This window comes from Pelodiscus sinensis, chromosome 12 (genome assembly GCF_052426305.1).
Source record: "Pelodiscus sinensis isolate ZL-2025 chromosome 12, ASM5242630v1, whole genome shotgun sequence".
Taxonomy (NCBI): domain Eukaryota; kingdom Metazoa; phylum Chordata; order Testudines; family Trionychidae; genus Pelodiscus; species Pelodiscus sinensis.
Window position 1 is genome coordinate 51,810,798 of NC_143063.1, and position 13,244 is coordinate 51,824,041.

Sequence of the window (13,244 nt, forward strand, 5' to 3'; positions counted from 1 at the left end):
GCAGGGCGAGGGAGAGGGCCCTCCCCGGGTGGAGGTATCCCCTTCCTTCCCACCCTTGCCACAACGCCGTCCCCGAACCCCAAAAGTGCCCCCCGGCCTTGCCCTCGCTGACCGGCCCTCCACTTCCACCTTGGAGGGCTGGACGCTCGTCGGGGGCAAGCGCAAAGCCCGCCGGTTGCGGGCTCAATCTCCCCCCTCCGATGAGGAGGGCGGGAAGGCCCCCCTCCGAAAGATCCCGAGGGGGGCTGGCGCTGCCCAGAGCGCCCCCGACGAGCATCAGCGGGAGGCGCCGGCCGAGGAAGCCGCGGCGGCGAGGGGGGACGACGCCGCCCCCCCTGCGGAGCTTCTCCACGAGGAGGCCTCGGGTGGAGCCCCCCCGACCCCGGTTCCAACTGAGCCCCCCTCCGTTCCCGCTGAGGTAATTGTTGCCTCGGCGGCCGGAGGGGAAGGCTCCGGGGCCGAGGGGATGGAGCTTAGCTCCATCTTCGAGGAGATCGAGGCCCTGGGTCTGACCCCGCTCACCCAGGGGGAGGACGACCCTCCGCCAGCGGGCCTCGGTCTGGGCGGCGACTCTGTGGCGCCGCCCCCTCCTCTCCCCGATCCCGTGTCCCAGGTGGCTGACCCCGTCCTCACACTTGGGGCGCCCCTGATACTGCCCACTGGCCCGGCCGACTCGAGCGCCGGAACGGATGCCGCCGAGCCCTCCAGGGCGACGGCTGGCGCCGAGCGGCCGGGTCCCGGGGTTGGGGGTGCCCCCTCTCCAGCTACCGAGGCGGGGCAGTCATCCCCCTTTCCCGTTGGGGGCCCAGCAGAAAATGCCATCCAGGCCGACGCCGTGGCATTAATACCTGCCTCTCCACCTGAGCCCGGCGTCGGCGCGGGCCCCCTTCCTGTTCCCGACCCCCCACTTTCCATTCGGGAGGCGCCGCAGCCCGGTGGGATTGCCACACGGGACCCTTTCCCAGACCCCGTCCAGGATCCCGATTCCCTCCCACGTCCCGATCCTCCCCCTACTCCCGCTTCCGCCCTTTACGAACCCATCTCCAGCCCCGAGTCCTCCCCTGTTCCCGATCCCTTTCCTACCCCGACCTCTGCCCCATTCCCTGCCCCCGACCCACTGTCCGGCCCTGAACCTACCCCTCCCCCCGGCTCTGCCGTGGAGGTAACCCCTCCCTTGCCGTCCCCCCCTTCTTTTCCCATCCTGGTCCCCGTCATGTTGCCCGATCCGTCCCTACCGCCCCCCCAAACATCCGCCAGTGCCACCCCCGCGAGGGCCGTCTCGTTCCCGCTAGCTGCGGGCGGCCCTTCGGGGGTCGTTTTTGTATCCCCGGTCCCCAACCCGTTGGGGGCTGCCTTGTTTCCTCCGCCGCCTCCTTCCCTGCCGGGGTCGGGGGCGGGCAGCGCGGCGCCAGCAGCAACGGCGCCGCGTCGGGGATCGGATCCCTGTTTGCCCGTCTCCGTGGCCCGTGAGCTTCATCCGGGGGCCCGGACGGAGGAGAATCCTGGTTCCCCCTCGGTGCTGAGGGGCGAGCTGCGCCAATTCCTCGCGGATAACCGCGGGGCGAAGGGAAAGGTGCAGCTCGCCCTCCAGCGCTGGGGGGACTTCCACTCCATCCTCCAGGCCACTAGAGCCTTGTTGCAGGAGGGGAGAGGGACCAGTAGGCAGGACGACGCGGCCTACCGTCAGACCCGCAGGTTTCGGGACGCTCTCCTGACCTTCGGGTCGGGGAGCGGTCTGCTGCGGGGCCTGCGTGAGGCCGCCGACTCGCCTGTCCGCGAGGATCTACCCCAGCCCTCACTATGAACTGTACCATCTTCGCAACATTGAATGCCCGGGGCTGTAGGGCGGGTCTCCGCAGGAGCCGGGTGCTCTCCTTCCTTCGGGAGGGGGGGTACTCGGTGGTTTTCCTGCAGGAGACCCACACGACTCCAGCCGTCGAGGCTGGCTGGCGGCTGGAGTGGGGGGACGGGGTGTATTTTAGCCACCTCGGCGCCCACTCGGCCGGGGTGGCCACCCTGTTCTCCCCTGCCCTACGGCCCGAGGTGCTGGGGACCGCCGAGGTTGTCCCGGGCCGCCTGCTGCACGTCCGGGCCCGCGTGGAGGGGCGGACGTTGAACCTGGTCAACGTCTATGCCCCGAACGCGGGCCCGGACCAGGTCACCTTTTATCGGCAGGCGGCCACCTTCCTCGGCACTCTGGATCCTCGCGAGGGCCTGGTCCTGGGCGGGGACTTCAACACCACCCTCGATGACCGGGACCGTGTAGGACTCGCGAACTGCCAGGCCGCGGCGGACGTCCTCAGGGAGATCGTGGAACATCACTCCCTGGTGGACGTCTGGCGAGACCACCACCCGGACGACAGTACCACCTTCACTTACGTCCGGGTGGGGAAAACACGGTCGAGCCACTCCCGGTTGGATCGCATTTACCTCTCACGATTCCATCTGGCACGAGCCCACTCCTCCAGCATCCGGCCGGCCCCGTTCACGGACCACCATTTGGTGTCCGTGAAGGCCTCTCTGACTTCGGAGAGGCTGGGGCCGGCCTATTGGCATTTTAACAATAGCTTGCTGGAGGACGTGGGCTTCGTGGCGTCCTTCCGGGAGTTCTGGCAGGCCTGGCGGGGGCAGCGGCCCGCCTTTCCCTCGGCGCGGCGATGGTGGGATGTGGGGAAGGTGCGCGCCCGGCTCTTCTGCCGTGACTACTCCCGGGGCGCCAGCCGGCGGAGGGATGCGGCGATAGAGCAGCTGGAGCGGGAGGTCTTGAAGCTTGAGAGGCGCCTGGCGTCCGCCCCCGAGGATCCACTCCTCCGCGAGGCGTGCCGGGAGAAGCGGGAGGAGCTCCGAGCCCTGGAAGATCACAGGGCCCGGGGCGCTTTCGTTCGATCCCGCATCCACCTCCTTCGGGAGATGGATCGCGGCTCCCGCTTCTTCTATGCCCTGGAGAAAAGGAGGGGGGCAAAAAAGCACGTCACCTGCCTCTTGGCGGAGGACGGCACCCCCCTCACGGATCCGGTGGAGATGCGCGGAAGGGCCAGGGCCTTCTACGCCAGTTTGTTCTCCCCGGATCCGACCGAAGCCGACGCCTGCAGGGCGCTCTGGACCGAGCTCCCGACGGTCAGCGCGGGCGACCGAGACCGGCTGGAGCTGCCTCTCACTCTGGCCGAGTTCTCGGAAGCCCTCCGTCTCATGCCCAACAACAAAACCCCGGGCATGGACGGGCTGACCGTGGAGTTCTACCGCGTGTTCTGGGACGTCCTCGGCCCGGACCTCGTCACCGTCTGGGCCGAGTCCCTGGAGAGCGGGGTCCTCCCTCTGTCGTGCAGGCGAGCGGTGCTCGCCTTATTGCCGAAGAAGGGGGACCTCCGCGACCTACGGAATTGGCGTCCCGTCTCGCTCCTCAGCACGGACTACAAGATCGTAGCGAAAACCATCTCGCTGCGACTGCGGTCCGTGCTGGCGGACGTGATCCATCCCGACCAGACCTACACCGTCCCGGGCCGTAGTATATTTGATAACTTGTATTTGGTCCGGGATCTCTTAGAGCTCGGGTGTAGGGACGGCTTGTCGTTCGCCCTCCTGTCCCTGGACCAGGAGAAGGCGTTCGACAGGATGGACCACGGGTATCTCCTGGGCACCCTGCAGGCCTTCGGCTTCGGGCCCCGGTTTGTGGGTTTTCTCCGGGTGCTGTACGCCCTCGCGGAGTGTTTGGTCAGGCTCAACTGGACCCTGACCGAGCCGGTCAGCTTCGGGCGGGGGGTACGTCAGGGGTGTCCGCTGTCGGGCCAGCTGTACGCTCTGGCGATCGAGCCCTTCCTCTGTCTCCTCCGTAGGAGGTTGACGGGGTTGGTGCTTCGGGAGCCGGAGCTGCGGCTGGTCCTGTCGGCGTACGCCGATGACGTGCTCCTCGTGGTCCAGGACCCGGGCGACCTGGCGCGGGTGGAGGCTTGCCAAGCCGTCTACTCGGCAGCCTCCTCCGCCCGGGTCAACTGGGTCAAGAGCTCTGGCCTGGTGGTCGGGGACGGGTGGCGGGCCGGCTCCCTCCCACCCGCGCTTCAGGCCATCAGGTGGAGCGCGGGTCCGCTGCTCTATCTGGGCGTTTATTTATCCGCCACGCATCCCTCTCCGCCGGAAAACTGGCAAGGTTTGGAGGCCAGGGTGGGTGAGCGGCTGCGGAGATGGACGGGACTGCTCCGGTGTCTCTCCCTTCGCGGGAGAGCGCTGGTACTCAATCAGCTGGTCCTGTCCATGCTCTGGCACCGGCTCAACACCCTGCGCCCGGCCCCGGAGGTCCTGGCCAAGCTCCAGAGGGCAGCTTTGGGGTTCTTTTGGCCAGGACTGCACTGGGTCTCTGCAGGGGTCCTGTCCCTCCCCCTGGAGGGGGGGGGTCAGGGCCTGGTCTGCATACGCAGCCAGGTCCGGACCTTCCGCCTCCAGGCCCTGCAGAGACTCCTCTTCAGTGCAGGTAGTCCGGCATGGGGCACCTTGGCGCGCGCTTTCCTCCGCCGCCTCCGAGGGCTCCGATACGACCGGCAGCTCTTTTTTATCCATTCGAGGGGTCTTCCGCGAGACCTCTCAGAGCTGCCGGAATTCTACCAGGACCTCCTCCAGACCTGGAAGCTGTTCTCGGCGACCAGGTCCGTTGTGGCCTCCGAGGGGGCAGACCTCCTCGCGGAGCCCCTGCTCCACAATCCAGCCTTGTGCGTGCAGGTGGCGGAGTCTCCCTCGGTGCGCCGGAGGCTGATCCTGGCAGAAACCACCACGGTCGGAGACCTCCTGGACTACGACAGGGGGGACTGGGTGGATCCCCGAGCGCTCGCTCGGCGCATGGGGCTCTCCACCCCCCGAACCCCTCTGCGCCTACTCCAGGAGGTGAAGGCGGCTTTGCCGCGGCCCGCTCTCGACTTCCTGCAGCGGTCCTTGCGAGAGGGTACGCCCCGCCCCTCCCCTCCTGCAAAGCCTCCGTCCCTTATTATTGGGCCCCTGTTCCACGGGCCCCCCCGGCCTCCCCACCCTTGGACCCCCAGCCGGCTGCAAAATCTGCAGCCGGTCTGTTTCCAAGCCGCGCCAAGGCAACATCTGTACACGCTCGTGCTCCACACCCTGCATTTCCCCACCCTCGTGTCCCGCCCTGATACCAAATGGCGGGACTATCTAAGACCCGTAGAGGGTGGGGAACCCCGGTGGGCCAGCGTCTATTCCGATCTGATTCCGCGGCCCATCGGGGACATCAGTTGGCGGCTCCTTCACGGAGCCGTGAGCACGGGCGTGTACTTGGCGCGGTTTACCCCCATTCCAGACACCTGCCCCTTCTGCGGCGTGAGGGAGAACCTGGCGCACGCCTACCTCGAATGCGCCAGGTTGCAGCCCCTATTCCGGCTCCTCCAGAACCTCTTATTGAGGTTCTGGCTGCACTTTTCCCCCCACCTATTCATTTATGCACACCCTATCCGTGGCCCCACAAAGTCGCGAGACCTCCTCGTCAACCTCCTCCTGGCTCTAGCTAAGAGCACCATCTACAATACCAGGAGGAGGATGCTAGACGAGGGGGTTCTCTGCGACTGTGGGGCCTATTTCCGCTCCTCCCTTGTGTCACGAATCCGGGCAGAGTTCCTCTGGGCGGCGTCCACTGGCTCCATCGACAGCTTTGAGGAGCAGTGGGCGCTGTCCGGGGTTCTCTGCTCGGTGTCCCCATCCGGCTCCCTTATTTTGAACCTCTAACCCGCACTCCTTGATCCTTTATTCATTATTTGCCCCAAGCACTTAGTTGGACATGGGTCCAGTGTCCCTCCCATAAGGCTGGGGAGGGGCTTTTAGAAGGTGGGCGGGCTTCGCCCGCCCACCATCCCATGTTTTCAAATAGACCCCTCTACACTCGTGAGAAGGAGGAGAGGAAGCGGGGTGCAGGGGCTGCTCTCTTCCTTCTCCCCCCACCCCGCTGGTTCCTGGTTCCTGCTTCTGCACCAGCCGGAGTCCTCCCCACCCAGCTGCCTACCCGCCCGCCCGCCCGCCCGCTGAGGCCTGCTCCCTGGACGTCACTGCACCCCACCACCACCACCGCTACCACCACCACCACCACCACCTGCTGCTGTTGCTGCCTGGGGGGAGAGGGGGGGCCTGCCAGCTGCCCTCCCTCTCCCCTCCACCACTGCTCCAGAGGAGGAGGACCACCCCACCAGCACCTACCACCCGGAGGCCTTCCACCGCCGCCTGCCTGCTGCTGCTGCTGCACCCCGCTGAGGGGGAGAAGAGGAGATCATCACCACTGAGAACTGTGGAGGGGGTTCGTTCACAAACTGAGCTTTTTCAATCTGCTCCGGGGTGGTGGTGAATTGAACTGTTAAAAGGGGGGCTGGGGGAGAGGCTCAGAGCCCTCCCCCAGTCCAGTTGCCCCCCCACCCCACCTGCTGCCACCACCCCCAACGCCCCCTCCACCACCCCTTACCATCTGGACTGTCTCTTCTCCCCCTGGTGGGGTTTGCTGCCCCGCCTGCCACCTGGGACTCTGCTGCAGCGGTGGGCGAGGTTGAGCCCCACACAGTGCTCGTGGGTGTGCTCCCTCCCCCCTCTTCTGGACTTGGCCCCCCTCCCTCAGCTACATCTGGCTGGGGGGCCACCCTTACCCCCGGTCACCCACCCTACCCCAGCAGCTTGGTTTTTCCCCCACTGCCTGCCCCTCCCTGTTAGCTTAGTTTGGTTCCTTCCCTCCCTTCCCAAATCCACTTACCCACCACACCTGCTCCCAAAGTCATCTGCCACGCCCCTGCCCCAGCCAGCCCAAGAGTGTGTGCCCCGCCCCACCCAGCTGTTGTTTGCCTCTATTTTATCCCTCCCCACCCCCCCAGCCACCCCCCAGCCCTTGAGCACCACCCGATTTGCCTCGCCCCCTCCCTGCCCTGAGCGCTTGTGCCCCCCTTTTAGTTAGCCCCCTTGTTCACTGCACCTCCCCAACGGCCCCACAACCCCCCTCCCCCCCCGTATCCCAGTGCAGCCGGAGGAGCCGGCCCCCGCCCTGTACCCGTTACCTTGCCCCCTGTCTGCTCTGCCGGCACCCTCCTCCTCCGCTCCAGCCTTGCGGGGAGGAGTGGTTGCTGGCCCCTCGGTTCCCCTGCTCTATCCGCCCCTTTTGGTTCTCTCCCTCCCAGCAACCAGTCGGCGGGAGGGAGTAGTTGCCCCCCCTTTTTTCCCCTTCTCCCCTTCCCTCCCAATTATACGCCCCCCCCCACCCTTCCCTTCCCTTGCGTGCCCCCGCCCCCGTATTAGCGCCCTCCTCCTCTGCTACAGCCTCAGCAGGGAGGTGAGGCTGCTAACTCCCCCCCCCATATCTTCAGTTGCCCTCCCCAAAACCAACACCCTCCCTCTCCCCCACCCCCTCCATTTCAGACACCCTCCTCCCTCGCCTGCTGTCTGGTAGGGAGGAGCGGTAAACCCCTCCTCCCCTTCCTGCTATCTGTGCCTCCTTCCTACCCCCCCCCTTCCATGATGGAGGCAGTCCCTACCGCGGCCCCCTCACTACCACCAGGACCGACAACTGCTGCGGCTGACCTCCCGACCCCAGGCCCGAGCTCCGCCGCCGCCACGGCCACCGCTCCCTCAGACACTGGAGCAACCATCACCTCGGCCGGAAAAAAGGGCGGGGGGAAGAAAAAGGGCAAAAGCCCGGCCCCGAAGGCCAAATCCATCATGGCCAAAGCTGCCCCGCCCTCCGCAGCCCCTCCTTCCCCTGCTATCCCCTCCACCAGCTCTGGGGGTGACACAACTAAGGCCCCCAGAGCGTACGCCCAGGTGGCCGCTGCTACCCCCTCACCTGCCCTGTCATCAGCCCCGACTGCCGCCTCCAGCTCCATCCCTGGCGGCCGCGGCCCCTTTCCCACCATGACCAGGAGGCACGGCGTCCGCTGCCTCCTGGTTGCCGCCTCACCCCACATGGAAACCTACGTGCGGGCGATGGCGAGGGTGGTGGGGGCCTCGGCCGTGGTGGCGGCCTCCAAGATGTACGGCAAGGCGGTCTTCTTCCTTGCCTCGGAGGCCGCCGCCCAGGAGGCGGTGGAGAGGGGCCTGGCGGTGGGAGGCGTGCACGTGCCCCTCGAACCTTTGGAGGACCTGGGCGTACGGGTGGTGCTCACCTCCGTCCCGCCCTTCCTCCCTAATGCCGCCCTGTTACCTTCCCTCTCCACCCTGGGGAAGCCCATCTCGACCATCAGCCCTCTCCCGCTGGGCTGTAAGGACCCCGCCCTCCGCCACGTTCTATCTTTCCGCCGGCAGGTACAACTGCAGCTGCCGCCGGCGGCGCGTGGCGGGGAGGCGCTCGAGGGGTCCTTCTTGGTGCCCTACCAGGGGGCCCATTATCGGATTCATTACTCCTCGGGGGAGACCCGGTGCTTCCTCTGCCGGGCGATGGGGCACGTCCGGAGGGACTGTCCCTTGGCCCGGTCGGAGGAGGCGTCCGGGCCCCCCGGGGCCCGTAAGGGCGCCGGCCCCACCACCGCCGGCCCCCCTGGTAGTCCGGGATCCGCGGCCGCCCCTCCTCCAACCGACGGCCCTGCTCGGGAGCCAGAGGCGTCCCCCCTGGCGCGCCCGAGCGGGCAGGCGGGCCCCACCTCTAATCGGTCAGTCACCGCGGGGCCCGAGGAGGAGAGGGTGGCGCGGTTGCCGCAGGGCGAGGGAGAGGGCCCTCCCCGGGTGGAGGTATCCCCTTCCTTCCCACCCTTGCCACAACGCCGTCCCCGAACCCCAAAAGTGCCCCCCGGCCTTGCCCTCGCTGACCGGCCCTCCACTTCCACCTTGGAGGGCTGGACGCTCGTCGGGGGCAAGCGCAAAGCCCGCCGGTTGCGGGCTCAATCTCCCCCCTCCGATGAGGAGGGCGGGAAGGCCCCCCTCCGAAAGATCCCGAGGGGGGCTGGCGCTGCCCAGAGCGCCCCCGACGAGCATCAGCGGGAGGCGCCGGCCGAGGAAGCCGCGGCGGCGAGGGGGGACGACGCCGCCCCCCCTGCGGAGCTTCTCCACGAGGAGGCCTCGGGTGGAGCCCCCCCGACCCCGGTTCCAACTGAGCCCCCCTCCGTTCCCGCTGAGGTAATTGTTGCCTCGGCGGCCGGAGGGGAAGGCTCCGGGGCCGAGGGGATGGAGCTTAGCTCCATCTTCGAGGAGATCGAGGCCCTGGGTCTGACCCCGCTCACCCAGGGGGAGGACGACCCTCCGCCAGCGGGCCTCGGTCTGGGCGGCGACTCTGTGGCGCCGCCCCCTCCTCTCCCCGATCCCGTGTCCCAGGTGGCTGACCCCGTCCTCACACTTGGGGCGCCCCTGATACTGCCCACTGGCCCGGCCGACTCGAGCGCCGGAACGGATGCCGCCGAGCCCTCCAGGGCGACGGCTGGCGCCGAGCGGCCGGGTCCCGGGGTTGGGGGTGCCCCCTCTCCAGCTACCGAGGCGGGGCAGTCATCCCCCTTTCCCGTTGGGGGCCCAGCAGAAAATGCCATCCAGGCCGACGCCGTGGCATTAATACCTGCCTCTCCACCTGAGCCCGGCGTCGGCGCGGGCCCCCTTCCTGTTCCCGACCCCCCACTTTCCATTCGGGAGGCGCCGCAGCCCGGTGGGATTGCCACACGGGACCCTTTCCCAGACCCCGTCCAGGATCCCGATTCCCTCCCACGTCCCGATCCTCCCCCTACTCCCGCTTCCGCCCTTTACGAACCCATCTCCAGCCCCGAGTCCTCCCCTGTTCCCGATCCCTTTCCTACCCCGACCTCTGCCCCATTCCCTGCCCCCGACCCACTGTCCGGCCCTGAACCTACCCCTCCCCCCGGCTCTGCCGTGGAGGTAACCCCTCCCTTGCCGTCCCCCCCTTCTTTTCCCATCCTGGTCCCCGTCATGTTGCCCGATCCGTCCCTACCGCCCCCCCAAACATCCGCCAGTGCCACCCCCGCGAGGGCCGTCTCGTTCCCGCTAGCTGCGGGCGGCCCTTCGGGGGTCGTTTTTGTATCCCCGGTCCCCAACCCGTTGGGGGCTGCCTTGTTTCCTCCGCCGCCTCCTTCCCTGCCGGGGTCGGGGGCGGGCAGCGCGGCGCCAGCAGCAACGGCGCCGCGTCGGGGATCGGATCCCTGTTTGCCCGTCTCCGTGGCCCGTGAGCTTCATCCGGGGGCCCGGACGGAGGAGAATCCTGGTTCCCCCTCGGTGCTGAGGGGCGAGCTGCGCCAATTCCTCGCGGATAACCGCGGGGCGAAGGGAAAGGTGCAGCTCGCCCTCCAGCGCTGGGGGGACTTCCACTCCATCCTCCAGGCCACTAGAGCCTTGTTGCAGGAGGGGAGAGGGACCAGTAGGCAGGACGACGCGGCCTACCGTCAGACCCGCAGGTTTCGGGACGCTCTCCTGACCTTCGGGTCGGGGAGCGGTCTGCTGCGGGGCCTGCGTGAGGCCGCCGACTCGCCTGTCCGCGAGGATCTACCCCAGCCCTCACTATGAACTGTACCATCTTCGCAACATTGAATGCCCGGGGCTGTAGGGCGGGTCTCCGCAGGAGCCGGGTGCTCTCCTTCCTTCGGGAGGGGGGGTACTCGGTGGTTTTCCTGCAGGAGACCCACACGACTCCAGCCGTCGAGGCTGGCTGGCGGCTGGAGTGGGGGGACGGGGTGTATTTTAGCCACCTCGGCGCCCACTCGGCCGGGGTGGCCACCCTGTTCTCCCCTGCCCTACGGCCCGAGGTGCTGGGGACCGCCGAGGTTGTCCCGGGCCGCCTGCTGCACGTCCGGGCCCGCGTGGAGGGGCGGACGTTGAACCTGGTCAACGTCTATGCCCCGAACGCGGGCCCGGACCAGGTCACCTTTTATCGGCAGGCGGCCACCTTCCTCGGCACTCTGGATCCTCGCGAGGGCCTGGTCCTGGGCGGGGACTTCAACACCACCCTCGATGACCGGGACCGTGTAGGACTCGCGAACTGCCAGGCCGCGGCGGACGTCCTCAGGGAGATCGTGGAACATCACTCCCTGGTGGACGTCTGGCGAGACCACCACCCGGACGACAGTACCACCTTCACTTACGTCCGGGTGGGGAAAACACGGTCGAGCCACTCCCGGTTGGATCGCATTTACCTCTCACGATTCCATCTGGCACGAGCCCACTCCTCCAGCATCCGGCCGGCCCCGTTCACGGACCACCATTTGGTGTCCGTGAAGGCCTCTCTGACTTCGGAGAGGCTGGGGCCGGCCTATTGGCATTTTAACAATAGCTTGCTGGAGGACGTGGGCTTCGTGGCGTCCTTCCGGGAGTTCTGGCAGGCCTGGCGGGGGCAGCGGCCCGCCTTTCCCTCGGCGCGGCGATGGTGGGATGTGGGGAAGGTGCGCGCCCGGCTCTTCTGCCGTGACTACTCCCGGGGCGCCAGCCGGCGGAGGGATGCGGCGATAGAGCAGCTGGAGCGGGAGGTCTTGAAGCTTGAGAGGCGCCTGGCGTCCGCCCCCGAGGATCCACTCCTCCGCGAGGCGTGCCGGGAGAAGCGGGAGGAGCTCCGAGCCCTGGAAGATCACAGGGCCCGGGGCGCTTTCGTTCGATCCCGCATCCACCTCCTTCGGGAGATGGATCGCGGCTCCCGCTTCTTCTATGCCCTGGAGAAAAGGAGGGGGGCAAAAAAGCACGTCACCTGCCTCTTGGCGGAGGACGGCACCCCCCTCACGGATCCGGTGGAGATGCGCGGAAGGGCCAGGGCCTTCTACGCCAGTTTGTTCTCCCCGGATCCGACCGAAGCCGACGCCTGCAGGGCGCTCTGGACCGAGCTCCCGACGGTCAGCGCGGGCGACCGAGACCGGCTGGAGCTGCCTCTCACTCTGGCCGAGTTCTCGGAAGCCCTCCGTCTCATGCCCAACAACAAAACCCCGGGCATGGACGGGCTGACCGTGGAGTTCTACCGCGTGTTCTGGGACGTCCTCGGCCCGGACCTCGTCACCGTCTGGGCCGAGTCCCTGGAGAGCGGGGTCCTCCCTCTGTCGTGCAGGCGAGCGGTGCTCGCCTTATTGCCGAAGAAGGGGGACCTCCGCGACCTACGGAATTGGCGTCCCGTCTCGCTCCTCAGCACGGACTACAAGATCGTAGCGAAAACCATCTCGCTGCGACTGCGGTCCGTGCTGGCGGACGTGATCCATCCCGACCAGACCTACACCGTCCCGGGCCGTAGTATATTTGATAACTTGTATTTGGTCCGGGATCTCTTAGAGCTCGGGTGTAGGGACGGCTTGTCGTTCGCCCTCCTGTCCCTGGACCAGGAGAAGGCGTTCGACAGGATGGACCACGGGTATCTCCTGGGCACCCTGCAGGCCTTCGGCTTCGGGCCCCGGTTTGTGGGTTTTCTCCGGGTGCTGTACGCCCTCGCGGAGTGTTTGGTCAGGCTCAACTGGACCCTGACCGAGCCGGTCAGCTTCGGGCGGGGGGTACGTCAGGGGTGTCCGCTGTCGGGCCAGCTGTACGCTCTGGCGATCGAGCCCTTCCTCTGTCTCCTCCGTAGGAGGTTGACGGGGTTGGTGCTTCGGGAGCCGGAGCTGCGGCTGGTCCTGTCGGCGTACGCCGATGACGTGCTCCTCGTGGTCCAGGACCCGGGCGACCTGGCGCGGGTGGAGGCCTGCCAAGCCGTCTACTCGGCAGCCTCCTCCGCCCGGGTCAACTGGGTCAAGAGCTCTGGCCTGGTGGTCGGGGACGGGTGGCGGGCCGGCTCCCTCCCACCCGCGCTTCAGGCCATCAGGTGGAGCGCGGGTCCGCTGCTCTATCTGGGCGTTTATTTATCCGCCACGCATCCCTCTCCGCCGGAAAACTGGCAAGGTTTGGAGGCCAGGGTGGGTGGGCGGCTGCGGAGATGGACGGGACTGCTCCGGTGTCTCTCCCTTCGCGGGAGAGCGCTGGTACTCAATCAGCTGGTCCTGTCCATGCTCTGGCACCGGCTCAACACCCTGCGCCCGGCCCCGGAGGTCCTGGCCAAGCTCCAGAGGGCAGCTTTGGGGTTCTTTTGGCCAGGACTGCACTGGGTCTCTGCAGGGGTCCTGTCCCTCCCCCTGGAGGAGGGGGGTCAGGGCCTGGTCTGCATACGCAGCCAGGTCCGGACCTTCCGCCTCCAGGCCCTGCAGAGACTCCTCTTCAGTGCAGGTAGTCCGGCATGGGGCACCTTGGCGCGCGCTTTCCTCCGCCGCCTCCGAGGGCTCCGATACGACCGGCAGCTCTTTTTTATCCATCCGAGGGGTCTTCCGCGAGACCTCTCAGAGCTGCCGGAA